Source organism: Falco punctatus, assembly GCF_963210335.1.
Source record: "Falco punctatus genome assembly, chromosome: 1".
Lineage (NCBI taxonomy): Eukaryota > Metazoa > Chordata > Aves > Falconiformes > Falconidae > Falco > Falco punctatus.
This window is the reverse complement of record NC_137580.1, coordinates 125,713,452-125,726,739: the sequence shown is the minus strand read 5'-3', so window position 1 is coordinate 125,726,739 and position 13,288 is coordinate 125,713,452. Positions and strand designations below refer to the sequence as shown.

Below are 13,288 nucleotides of genomic sequence, written 5' to 3'. Positions count from 1 at the left end.
GCTGAAAGCTGGGAAATGCAGGGGGATTATATGGTGGGCTGCCCTTAGTATGTCCCACCTGGAGTAGGATGGGAAGAAATCAACCTTTTCTTGGTGTAAATCAGTGCAATTTGGTCAAATTCTGGGACTGTGGCAGTTTGTATGAACAAAAAAGGCACTTCAAGCATAGATTCCCCTCCTGTACCCAGCATCAGGCTTTGGGCAGTCTTCTGCATTACAGCACTAATTAGACGGGGTTGTTAAGGAAAGGCGATGGTGGGGGGACAAACTGGAGGTTTGTCACTGATCTCATTCTTGTGGGGACTCAGAGGATGATAAGGATGGACAGAAATCCCAATTAGATAGCTAATTTAGCTCCGTGAGTAGATTTTAGCCTTTGGCCCTAGAGTCAGAAGAAGCACTCACTGCTCCTGGGTTTGCCATGCTCGGCTGATTATCGGTTAATTGGGGCTTTTCACTGAAAGGCCTGGAAACGCCAGCTGACCTAAAGGAATGTGCCTTATGTCCTGAAGTCATCCCCACCAGCTCTGCCTCCCTCCTGCTTCACCCAGCAGTTAAAATGAGCTGAAAAACAGCTGGGAGAATGGCCAGAGGCCACAGCCAGGCAGAGGAACAGGGATCCCAGGGGATGAAGAGGAACTTCAAAAGGCTGGTGTCAGAGGGATGCTCCCTTTCCTTCTGCTCACTGTGCCTGAAACCATGCAGCTGGGCACAGCCAGGAAGCCCTACCCAGTTACCCCAAGGGTAACAGCAGCACTAAGCGAGGCCCCCAGCACCCCCAGGTCCATCCCTGCTGGAGCTGATGCCTGCCAGGGTGCAGGGCTTTGCAAAGCCCCGTGGTCACAGCGACGCTGCATGGAAGGAGCAGGCAGGGTGGCATTCCCACTGTCCCCATTTGCGTTCCAGTGGGACCAACTCCCACATTCACACAGACCCTAGAAGCAGCTTCCAAATCACCATGTGAAAGCTTGTGCCTGTCCTTCCTCCCCCCTTTCTCTGGGGGTCAATAATATACAGTTACTATCTTGAAGCATTTTGTGAGGTTTTGCTGAATCTTATTAAAAAACCCAAACACATATCTTCCTCTCTGCAGGAAATCTATGGAAATAGCTGGGTACAACTGACAGGAGGTCAGGTACAGAGATCTGTACCTTCCTTTCCTTTGATTTCTAAGTCAGCCAAAAGTGTTTCTTGCTTCCGTGGCAGAAGTGCCATGTCCAGAATAAGACCATTTTCCTCCTTTACAGCACTAATCAAGAGGTTTCTATGTGTACAAAAACATATTCCATAGCTCCTAGGGCTTCCTATAGTGTTGTGCACCTCAAAGGTCTATTTTCTGGAGACACTGAACCATGCTGTGACTCACAAAAGGGGGATCGGGGTGCAGAAGCAAGGGCAGGGAACAGGTCTTTTCTTCCAGATGAGCTCACCCGTGACCAAGTGGGGTTTTGCCTCAGAAGGATCCAGCACATTTTCTTTGTACTTGCCTACCAGACATGATGAAAACCTTCACTTCCAGCCCCAAATATGCTTGAGTCAGTCCCAAGTGCCCCCCAAGTGAGGCTCCCTTGAACATCTCTGTGCATGTGCCATTCCCTCTACACACACAACTACTGATTTCAAATAGTGGCTTTTTTTTTTTTTTTTACTTTTAAAATAAAAAATGACAAGCTGTATTCATTGGTAATATCAGCCTTGAGCAATGTTACGTATTTAGAGGCAAGTTGAAAATTTTTATGAGAAAACATATGCAGTATAAGCGATATTTTTCACAACGGAGCAATGAACCCTGAGCTTGCACACCTGATGCTCTTTAGTATTCCTCACCTTCGTGAGCCTTGGACCTGAAATTCAGATTTTGGGACCATTATGAATAATCATGAAGAGCAGAAATAAGTTTTATTTTTATGGGGAAAGCCAAAAAATCTTTCCACTCTTGCTTACCTTCAGAGCAGGGAGTTCCAACCATAACACTGCATGCTGGGAAGCTCACAATCAATAACAAGTGCTGGAAATAAGGGTGCTCCTCCCTCTTCTCCACTGGGGTTCAATGTGAATCCTTGTGTGTCTAACAACTCGTAGTCTTACAAAAAAACCTCTGCTCCACAGGCTCACAGCGTAAGTTTTTTAGCCCGATTAGTGTTGTGTTTTTGTTTTTTTTTTTTTTTTCCTCACCAGAGTAACTGGATTTCATCCCCACACAGCACTGCCCAGTTAGAAGTGGGTTGCAAAAATACCTACTTTTGCCAAGATATCCTAAACACCATTTTTATAGGTAGAATATGCAATCCAGACCCTCAGCTGGAGGAATTTGGCATTGCTCCAGCAGAGCCAGTGCAGGAACACTGATTTACACCAGCACAGGAGCCAGCCCACGGAGTTTCACAGCCTATTTCATTATCTCAATCTTACTCCATCATAGTGTTTGGGTTTCAAACCCACCATAGGAGGAAAAGAGCTGCTTTGGATCATTGACAGCAATTAATCTGCCTTTCCATAGGATGCTATTGCCATTTCAGGGACTCTGAGGATATTTTTGATTCCTACTTGCAAAGGGACAACCCCAAACTGCTAGAACTAGAAATCCCTGCCTTGTTCTTCTGCATCTTTCCTGAACTTGCTGCTGTCCCTCCTCTGCGGGCAATAGGGAAAAGGATGGAGATGGGTAAAAAAAAAAAAAAAGTTTCCTTTTTATGGAGAGACTTTACAGTATTTCAGGAAATAATGATCTCAGTAAAACCCAGACCTCACTGAATTGATGGACAGCCTCAGAAACAGGCAGGGAGGTGCCAGAGTCAGAATCCTAGAGAGAATAAGGCCTTCAATTACTGCAGTGATATAATTAATTAATTTATGACTGTAGCCAGACAGCAGCGACAGCAATATTGACTGACTTCACTGCAATCTACATTGCTGACTAATGCTCATATCAACACCTACAGCAACCAACCAGCCACCAGCCCCTTTGCTGGCTGAGATTTAGCTTGATTTCTCCAGAGAGAACCTTTCCAGATCATTTGAACTAATTGAGGTAATGGAGAAATTGTTCTCATGCCAAAACACTTTCTCCCCCCGCCTTTCCCTCCCCCCCCCCCCCCCCCCCCTTTTGGTAAGATGATAATATTTAGAAAGCTTCTGGCTACTGCTTAAAGGAGCAGGGGCAGCATCTTTAGGAGTAGCTCAGAGGCTTGGTGCTACACCTCATCCTCCTCAGGGTGCCAGGAGCCAAACTGCACCCCAACATCTGCTAAAGCAACTGGCAGCACCCCTTTAGCAGCAGCACATTGCGCACTAATTACAACAATTATCAGCAACCAGCATTTACAGCCTCCCTGGCCACAGGGGCCGAAGGCAGCAGCAATGTGGTTTCGATCAGGGCTGTCAGAGGAGGGGATTCGTGCTGCCCTTTGCCTCCCACCTTGCACAGAGCCCCCCCCGCTTGAGACCGCGGCTCACCCCTCCCCACGGGTGCTTGCACTGCCTGGGCTGGGGGATGCTCTTCAGGTGCAGCTAAACACCATTTAATTCTTAATTAGTGCCTCAATTCACGCAGCCGGTTCCCCTCAGACTCAGCGGCTGTTTGCTGGGGTATCGCTACCACAGCGCATTTAACAAAGGCACTCCGAGGTGCTGAGGCTTCCCACAACACCCCAACCTTGGTCACCAGTTGTGTAACTCAACACATCAAGAATAGATTGTTCTGGGGCAGCACACTGAACAGAAGCTTAGATAGCCATCTGTGACTAGAACTGCTGCGGCACAAAAAATACCCAGGTAGGTCCTATGTGAGTTTGGGATCTTGGCAGGACAGCACTTCTGGAAAACATGTTGGCTCTTGCAAGTTGAGTAATACAGGAGTCCTTGCCAGGCAATCTGGATTGATCAAGGTTAACAGACAGATTGCTCCCAGCAGCAACCCCAGCCCTTGGAGAAACACTCCGTAAGCAAGCTTCCCGCGTGTCCCAGCCAGGCTGCTCGGATGCAGGGGGAGAGACATGGAAAATAGGGAAACAAACCAGGGAGCAGACCACACCGGGACAGCAGGCTTCCCCTTTGGGGCAGATCCCCCCGTCCAGCCAGGCAGCAGCATGAAGAGCTTCCTGGAAAATACAGCCGGGAGTTCAGAGGAGGGAAGTCTGTTCCTGCCTACAAGGGAATTTGGCTGAAGTCTCCAGGAGACACGCTGGGATGGAAAGCAAAGCCAATAGTAGGGATCTACCCCAGGCTGCTCTAGGCAGCACCATCCTTGAGGTCCTTGCCCTTCAGGATGCGTGGGCTTGTGGAGTTAGAGGACAGAAATGCAACACTGGGTGGGCCAGCCCAGGTTTGGTGGGGTTTTTTTTGGTTTTTTTTTTTTTTTTTGCTATAGCACAGATATAAAATGCTCATTTTCATGTTTCATAACTTTTTCTTAAAGCACATTTTTGATTTGTGTCCAAAGACATAGCAACCCCCAGATGAAGCCTGCTGCCTGTGTGTGTTTCTACATGAATGGAGGGTAGAGAGAGAGAGATTAATCCTAATCTCCGCTGAGCCAGCTTCCCCCAGCCCATATTCTCCTGTAAACTGACTGCTCACCAGGTACCTTATTAGAAATTGCACCGACTGTAATGGGCAACATTTGCAGAAAATAAAAATAAAAATCAGCAGTGCCACCATTCTGCTCTTTTGCTCCAAGTGAATGTTAATTACACAGGACTGCCACAACTAGTATTAATCATACCAGAGTGTCTAGAGGCCTCTAGTGTCCAGAAGCTACAAGAACTAGGCCAGCACCTCCACGCAGGCAGAGACATTCCTGTTCTAGAGCCACATTTAAATAACCAGGACAAATGGGATGGGCAGCGCTACCTGCTATCTGTAGGAGCCCGGCTGAAAGTCATTGCTTCGTTACAACAGATTGCTTACTCAGAAAATGACCCAATCATGGATAGGTGCTTTTCCAGTACTTAAAATAAATAATTCAGTACACAATGCTGTAACTCCACAGTTACGTATTCAGCTAACAGGAGCCAGCTGTGCTCCATTCCTGCATGGGTGATCCATGCAGCCCACAGGATCAAGCAATAACCAAAAGCACTGGTAGCCAGAGAAGCGTGTTCAGGGACAGTATAGGCAAAGCCCACTAAACCAGCGTGTGCCTGGTGTTATCTGCTAACACATGAGGCAAGAGAAATCCTTACTTTGGTCATATAGGAGACCCCAGACACACAGATTTCCCTAGATGGGGGTCTTTGACATGAAAAAGAATTGGATCTCTGGTGTTGGAGGGACTAGCACTGAAGGCAGAACCATGCCAGAACAAACGCTTCAAGCCCGGGGGAATGGGAGAATTGGGAAATGACATTTTTATTTTTGTTTGCCATTCCCCATGCAAATACGCAGGCTGTCAGAAGTATCTGTTACAGGAAATAAGGGTGGCAGAGGCCCCCTCTCCTCCCACCTGCCCATCCCAGCAAGCTGCGCTCCCCTTCTCCATTGGTCCCACATGAAAATGCAGATAGACGCCACTTTCCAAGGAGCAGAAAAGGCTCCTTCTTTGCCAGTAAGTCAGAATAATGTGAATTTAAAAGAGAAGGTGGGGGAGGGGGCTCTAACAACTTATTGTTTTCCAGAACTGCATCAATTAGCAAGCATCCCATGGCCAGGGGGCAGGAGGGGAGAGAGAAAGAAAAGGAATTTCATGCACTGACAGAGCCCCAGTCAGTGGTAAACGCTCCCAGCTCCTGCACGGAAAAAAAAAACAACTTTCATCTCCCCTCGCTCACTCTTGGCATTACATCACTCCAAGTGCATCCTGGGCAATATTGTTATGCTAATAAAGAAGCCCATGAGACTGGATTCTCCTGTGCTGGGAGAGACATTCCCACCAGGTCCTGGCACTCTAACTTATTCAAACCGTGCTGAATTGCCCCCAGAGAATAAAAAATGCAGGCTTAATTAACTAACGCTCTCCGTTCCCAATCCCAGCTCGATTGTTGTGCTGGCTGTTCTGGTTGCTAAAGAAGCCGTGCCAGGGCACCCGATACCCGGGCTGGCCTCAGGACCAGGGCTGCTGGACCACAGCAGAGCTCAGCCTCTCCTCTCCTTGTTTTATTTATTGCTATTGTGGTGCTGCGGGTGTTGCTTTTCCGTGCCAGTGGCTTGCAATGCTCACATCAGTCATGGAAAAATTCAGGACCCTTATGCCAGTTTTATTCCCCTTTCCTTGTTTTCACTATTAGGTGCCTGTCTTTTCCGGTTTGGATCTCTTAAAGAGCTTTTATGACTCTGGACAAAAAAAAAAAAAAAAAAAAGCCAGCTTTTACATCCAACAGCATCTTTAATAGATTTTACTAGCTGCCTATGCTACTGAGTTTGGAAAAAAAGTTGCATGCTTTAAGGCAGAAAAGCCGGAGTACCATCTGGCCTTCCCTGACCCTCTCCCCAGCCCTCCTAGAAAGGAAAAGCAGGCAGGAGCTGGCGGGCGATGCAGACCAGCAGCTGAACGGCACAACCAGGACAGCGAGCCCCAGGAAGGGGCCAAGACCCTCCGGGCCAAGTGCCTTCCTCAGCTCAGGAAAGCAGCTGCTGTTCTGCAGGGTCCTCTGGGAAGCAGCCCTGGGTGGGGATGGAGCGAAGGCGTGTGTGCATCACCAGGCTTCCCCGGGAAGGGCTGGGAGGGAGGGAATGGAGGGGGGGCAGCTGCTGCAGTTTGGTGGGCCTTCTGCTGGTCAGGCAGGTGAGGGCTTTGCACGAGGGAGCAAGGCACAAATGGGGAGACTGCTTCCACCCAGGCAAGCAGCCAGCCCAAGGGTGCACGGCAGGGCTGGCTTCTCACGTATGCGCTGCAACTTCGCTCTTGTTTGCTGGCTGTGTCCCCAAGCAGCCCCCACTTTTTCACTGCGGCAGAACCCATTCTGAGAGCAGAGAGAAAGCCCTCAGCTACAGCCTGTCCGTGCTGGACATGAGGGAATCTCACCATTTGACATCATGCCTAAGGAACCGAGCTGCCTGGGGGGAAGGCTTTGCCTGCGCTACGAGCCCAGCAGCCCCAGTGAAGGGGGGGCCTTGCTGTAGAGCTGGGCAATGCTCACAGCAGCTTCTGTTTCAGAACTGCTCCGCATCTGACTCGGAGCTTGTTGGCATCTGCCTGCAAACCTGCACAGCCTCAGCTCGGAGGCTGCAAACACGGAAGGAGAACGTCAGGGATACTGGCTCCGTGGGAGCGAAGGGGGCTCGCAGCAGGGTGAGGGTCCAGGCACTGGAAGTTATCACAGCCCAGGGGGATGAACCTCTCACATCTGCACAGCTGGGGCCCTGCCCCTCCAGTTAACCAGCAATTAATGCTGGAGAGGGCACTTGGTGTGCCATGTATTAGCTTATCTCAAATGGCAGATCAAGGAGGAGACCACTTTAACCAGGGAGCTGGTTTATCTCTTAGGGAGAAGCAGAGTACTTCTGCCACTGTCCCCCGCCCTTGTGATTTATACTAACCTGACATTTGCATTTACACCAGTAAACCAGGTTCTGACAAGAATCTCATTAAATGTTGCAATAAATCAGTTCCTCTGACAAGTATCTTTTTTACTGCTTTTGGTAATGATAGATGTATACCTATTCTGGGACTTATGCGCACGCATGTAGACACACAGATGCACGCACACACTTACGCACATACAAACACACACTGAAGAAAAAACAAACAACAAACCAACTTGGCTCAGCATCCTGAGAGGCTTTCCAGGGATGAAATACTAGTCATGCTCAACAGCAGGCGAAAAACGCAAGTTAAGAGTTATAGACAAGGGAGAAGAGAGGCACTCAATATGAAATGAGATGGGTCACCTGCCAGAGGGATCCAGGGATCTCTTCCAGACCACAGAAGCTCCAGAGGCAGCGGGCTATTGCACCCACCATGATCAAATTGTGCGAAAGTTGGGACAGGGCAGGAGCCAGATGGCATATGGATACGTATATTTATAAGAAAAGCTAGAACTAAACCTTTTAGAGATTACATTCAGAAAGTACGCAGATGTTAAAATGAGAAAGAAAAGCCAGTTAAAGTTGGTCACAGGACAAAATCAAATGAAAATAAACAGTTTAGAAGCAGCAGCCAGAGCCCTTACAGGAGAATAACTCCATTTTCAAATCCTTGCAGATGCTATTTCAAAGACCAAGCATGAAAGAGCCTGATAAAGGGGAAACGATTATCATGGGCAAAAGAACAAAAACACACACAAAAACCCCTTCTTCATCACTTACCAACTGTGGCCTGATGCTAAGGACTTCTTCTGGTTCAAGCAGACACACAGCAGGTATTTGAAGCAAGCTGGATGCACCCCAGTCCCTCAGGAGCACAGCAAGCCAGCACCTCTCTCCAAAAGCCTCTGCAAACCCACAGCTGCTACACATGGCTTTATTTACACACACTGACATTTCCTGCGAGGTACTGGCTTCCCTGGCTTTAGGTATGGAGTAAGTAACTGCCACCTTTATCCCCTTGAGGAGAAAGTTCTACAACATTGATTTCACCTGTGAAATTAGGCACCCTGGTGATGAAAGCTCTAATCCCACCCTCAATAGTAACTTGCTACAGATTGAGCCTTTGCCTGATACCAGAATTTGGCTCATGGTTTCCCATTACAAAAGCTGTTGGATGGTGAAGGATAATAATGGGCGTTAATTCTGCCTATATATCAAGCCTTAAAGTCTTGAAGAGTGTAGGCTCTCCATCTAGAGGATTACCGAAGACCATGGGGACAAGGATCCTCCCTGAAGGACCTAAGACACGGATGGATCATGTCCCATATCTTTTCACTTGCCAATCACATGACGCCTCCTGACTAAATGAAAAGGTCATTTCCCCATTTTGCCATAACAATGTGGTCTAAAAATAAACTCTTGCCTTAAAAAATATCTCCATTGGCCTTAAAAAGAGAAGGGGGGGGGGGGGGGGGGGGGGGGAAGAGGAAAAAAAATAAGAGAGGCAGAGAGGAAGAGAAAAAAAGAGAAGTCATAAGTTGTGCTGTTCTTCTTGCCAACATCCACAATCCCTCTTCCAAATAACCTCTCATTTACATGCATGTTTATTTAGTTTTCATGGCTGTCTGGAAGCCAGAACTTTTTCCCCCCCTTCTTGTCTAAGACAAAGATGCGGAGAGGTAGAGAAATGTAACCTCCATTAGTCAAACACATCGCCACGACCAGCCACCATCGTGGGTTTTCTGACTGACCAAACAACCAACTCACACGTGCTGAAGGTTTATGTACAGGGAAGCTGTTTTAAAAAATGAGCTGATAAAAAACAAAACAGAGGGACATGCATGAGAAACAGCCCTTCCAGCTCCCTCCTAACATCCATAGCAACATTTCTGAGCTTTTTTTAACCTGGCCCTTGCTTTGTGGAAGGTGATATTTACCCTGAAAAGCTCTGCATTGGTTTCATTAGATTTCCTTAAATACGTTATTTTGTTTGCCATTATTAATTACATAGCGATTGTGCTAAATATCTCAGGGAGCCATCGGAACTAGATAATTCGTTAACATAGGGTCTGGAAGTGTTCTAAAGACACATGCAGGACTCATGCTTCAGGACAGAAAAGGATTCAGATAGTATTTTAGAAGGACAAACTGCTTTCTCCGAGGATCGAGAAAGAACACCATTGACTTTTGAGACCAACAAAATCAGCACTGGAGTGCGAAATGGAGTAGGTGTAATTAAATATTGAATAGCCTGTTGATGTTCTTTCCTGCTATTTAAATCACACCCTATGTGGCTCTCATTATCCAAACACATATGTTTAACTTTGACCATGCAAATACGCCAAAGTGGAAGTAAGAGAAATATCCACGCATAACAAAGCTACAGTGCCATCTTTATGGGATCAGACTGTCTGCACCCTATTTTCTTTTTCTGGAAGAAGGTGCTGATCTGTGTGGTCTAGAAGATGATCTCCCCAAACCTTTTATTATTTTTTTCAGTGATGGTGCAAGAATCTTCAAAAGCACATGGGTGACAGGCTGGAAATGGTCACTGCCAGTGACACCTGAAGGACAGCTCAGTGATGGAAACCGGTCCATGTGCTCTGCAAAGTCTTTGCGGTCCTTCAGAGAGCGCTTACCATGATGAGCTACTGGGAAGAAAGAGTGGAAGGGTGAGTTTCCATAGCGGTTGAGTTTCCATAGCGGTTATTTTTAAGCTGTCATAATTCTTTTGGACCACCTGATGGACTGAAACCAGAAACTGCAATCAGAACCTATTGCTGTAATCCCAGGGTATCAAATCTGGGCCTTGATTTATCCTTTAACACTGGCCTAGACACAAAAAGGGCAGATTTGACTGTTTGGGGATGCCAAATACACAGGCAATTTCTGAAATTCTTAGGAAACTCTTTCCTTCGATGTCTTTAAGCTCCATCTGGCTGTGTCAGCCTAGACAGTCAAGAAGTATTTTGGTTATCGCTACCTACCTCTTTAAGGATTTTCTATCTAAGAGTTTATTTTTCTTTGGATGGCTAAACCTGTATAATTTCCCTGATGTGGGTGAAGCTCTACTAATATAAAAACACTTATATTCATATGGCTTATTCCTGTATGAGAAAAGGGAATGAGCTTAGATGGTATAAGGCACCCTTATGCTGTCCACACTACAGGATATGCTGCTATAACTGTATGGGTAAAATATCACAGCCTTAGCCAACATAATTACACCAGTACAAAAGATACTTGTGTGTAGACCAGAGCTACATGTGCAGCTTCCTAATACTTTCATATGCCACTTTTGGCCAGTGTTGTACCTGAACTAAAACACTTCGTTCAGTCAGGTCCTTGTCAGATCCCAAGCAGAATGGAAAAAAACGGCCTGTTTACCTGGATCAACAGATATTTCTGACATGGAAAGGCAGAGCCAGGGCAGGCGGCCCAGGGCAGTCCCTTCATCAGAGGAAAGCGTCCCCCTCTCATTTTGCTGGCCGATGGATGGGTGATCTAGGACTCTGCTCAAGACAGGGGTTGAGAGTAGAAAGGGAGAGGTGTCACAGGGCAAGAAAGAGACCCCATCTGAAACTTTGGATCATTTTTTGCTGTTTCTGGGGCTAGCTGTTCTCTGCCTGGCATGTTGCACGTCAGCCACTCTGGAAAAGAGAGTTTTCCTCTGAATAAACATTTGAGAGTCACTGCAATGGGGAAAAGGCCATAGGAGGTGGGAAGAGGAAGGAGACCTGCCTGTTCTGCTCTTCCACGGGCAGCAGCTTCAGAACGGCTGGCACTGGTGAAGGGCTTTGTCTTTCTGGGAGAGGACCAAGGGCAACTTAGCATAAGTCTCTGCGAACTTGGGAATTAAGAGGTTCTATCAGACTTTCCATGTGCTTTTGGGCTGTGCAGATTTTCTTGGGATGTGTCTCCCTGCGCCTTAGCTCAACCTCTTCAAAATGGAGACAGTAGTTAAGTGAACTGCTTGGATTTTGGCCAAACAGGCTGGAATACACTGAAGTCATCTAGTCACGGAAGTTAAGTAGCCTCAGGCCCCTACCGCGCTTGGATGAAAGGCCAGGCCAAGCCAAGGGGTCATGGTGGAACATTAAACCAAATAAATCAAACCAGCTGGGAGACTCCATTCGCTCTCAGCGTTACTTTTGAGTTGATGGATGGGGAGAAAAAAGAAAGGAGGAGTTCGTTCACTTGCTCTGCAAATGACAGCTGCTCGCCTATCTGAGTGGGACAGAGAGCATGAAGATCAACTGCTACTATCAATCAGTTGGTCCCGGGGTGGGGAGAAGGCTGGAAAAAACATATTGGATCCTGAGAGATGGAAAAAGAGGAGTTTAGGGAACGGTGGTGTGCTGTGTCCATAACGGCAGCGAGACGCGGAGGCTGGGGACTGCCCGGCTGGGCTGCATGGCTCATTGCTGCTTGGGGCACCCTGGAGCTGCCCCCCGGGGCAGGACTTCCCCGCGTTGCCGTCCTCAGCCTTCCCTGTAGCGCCAGGTATAACGTGATGTGACAAACGCTGAGTGTTCGAGAGCAGTCAGCCCGGCTGTAACAGAAGGGCCTGAAGGGCACTCTCTGAAGACAGCTTCTGGAAGTGTGTAAACCACTCAGCAGAGCATCAGGGAAGAATAGTCCAGGCTTGGTACGCATCAGAATGAAATAAAAGAGACTGAGGGAAAAAGCAGAGCAGAAACAATTGCTAAACTGGATTTCATGCCCATGGTGCTGTTCAGTCAGTCCCTCGTATTAGCAGAGAAGCTGGTTCTGGTAACATGCTGCTGCTGTAGGATGCTCTTATTCCCACAGGCACTTCCACACCATGTGCATGAACAAGGGCTTGAATACAACACTGAGCAAGACCCCATCCGGTAAGGACTCATGGAGGGCAGTTGAATAGAATTGAGTTATAATTTCAGTAGGATGGGATATGTAATAAAAACAACCCCTTGGAAGTGGTTCTGAAGAACCAGCCGATGCTTTCATTGGGAGGGTCAGGTACTGTATGCATCATAAAAAATAATCCTGAAAGGACTGCAGTAGAACTGAACCATGCGAGCTGGTAGAGCAGTAACAGCAGGAAATGTTGAGATAGTTCCTTTTCCCAGTCCCAGTATGTCTTGTTATTTGTCTAGGAGCTGCTGAAATTATTCTTTGAAGATGTGCCTTAGGAAAAGCTTATTATTGTTCAATCGGAATGAGACAGAGCCATTGAAATCACACTGCAAAGATGAGCACTGTATTATGGGGGCAAAGACATCTGTACCTCTGAAAGACCTTCAGCTTAAAGTGCCTTGTTGCCTTTTGCCTGTATCTGTACGGTGGCAATAGTAACTCGATGCTGAAAGACACCTGTGGCTGAGAGAGAAAGCCAGGGTGCTTCACGCTGTCAGACTCATTCAGATCCAGCGTTTTTCCAGCATCACAGAGCTGTGGCTGAGTTACTCGACTAGGTAGACCTAAGGGCTGACCTAGTCTGGAAGCTCTTTATGCGTACAACACCCTTGGCTTTTTCGTCATGGCCTTTTTGCTTTCTGTTGAAACTCCTTCCCCGTAAAGTCCTGCCTTCCTGTGGATTCCCTATATTCACCTCCACTGTGGCTGTTTTGTACTTCTTAGCACGATGCCCTTCAAACGTGGAAAAGTGCCTCTGATCTCCATTGCTTCTGCCTCCCTGCATCCTGCACCTCTAGCCACCTTCTCCCGTTGTGCCTCTTTTAAGCTGAGAAAAACAAGGGGCAGCACATGTTTGCCCGTCTGTGGCACTGTCCCTGAGCCTGCACAGGGAACGGTGGCAGTGCCTCACCTCAGCTCCCAGACA

At 47.5% G+C, this 13,288-nt stretch overlaps 1 long non-coding RNA gene across 5 annotated transcripts in view; it reads left to right on the top strand.

Moving 5' to 3' along the window:
* Positions 1 to 13,288, top strand: part of LOC308059999 — a 100,154-nt gene that overhangs the window by 57,351 nt on the left and 29,515 nt on the right. For all 5 annotated transcript variants that reach the window (XR_013926549.1, XR_013926550.1, XR_013926551.1 and 2 more), the window contains exon 3: positions 1 to 13,288. This exon is cut by the window's left edge; it is cut by the window's right edge and continues 29,515 nt beyond it. This is a non-coding gene — a long non-coding RNA (uncharacterized lncRNA).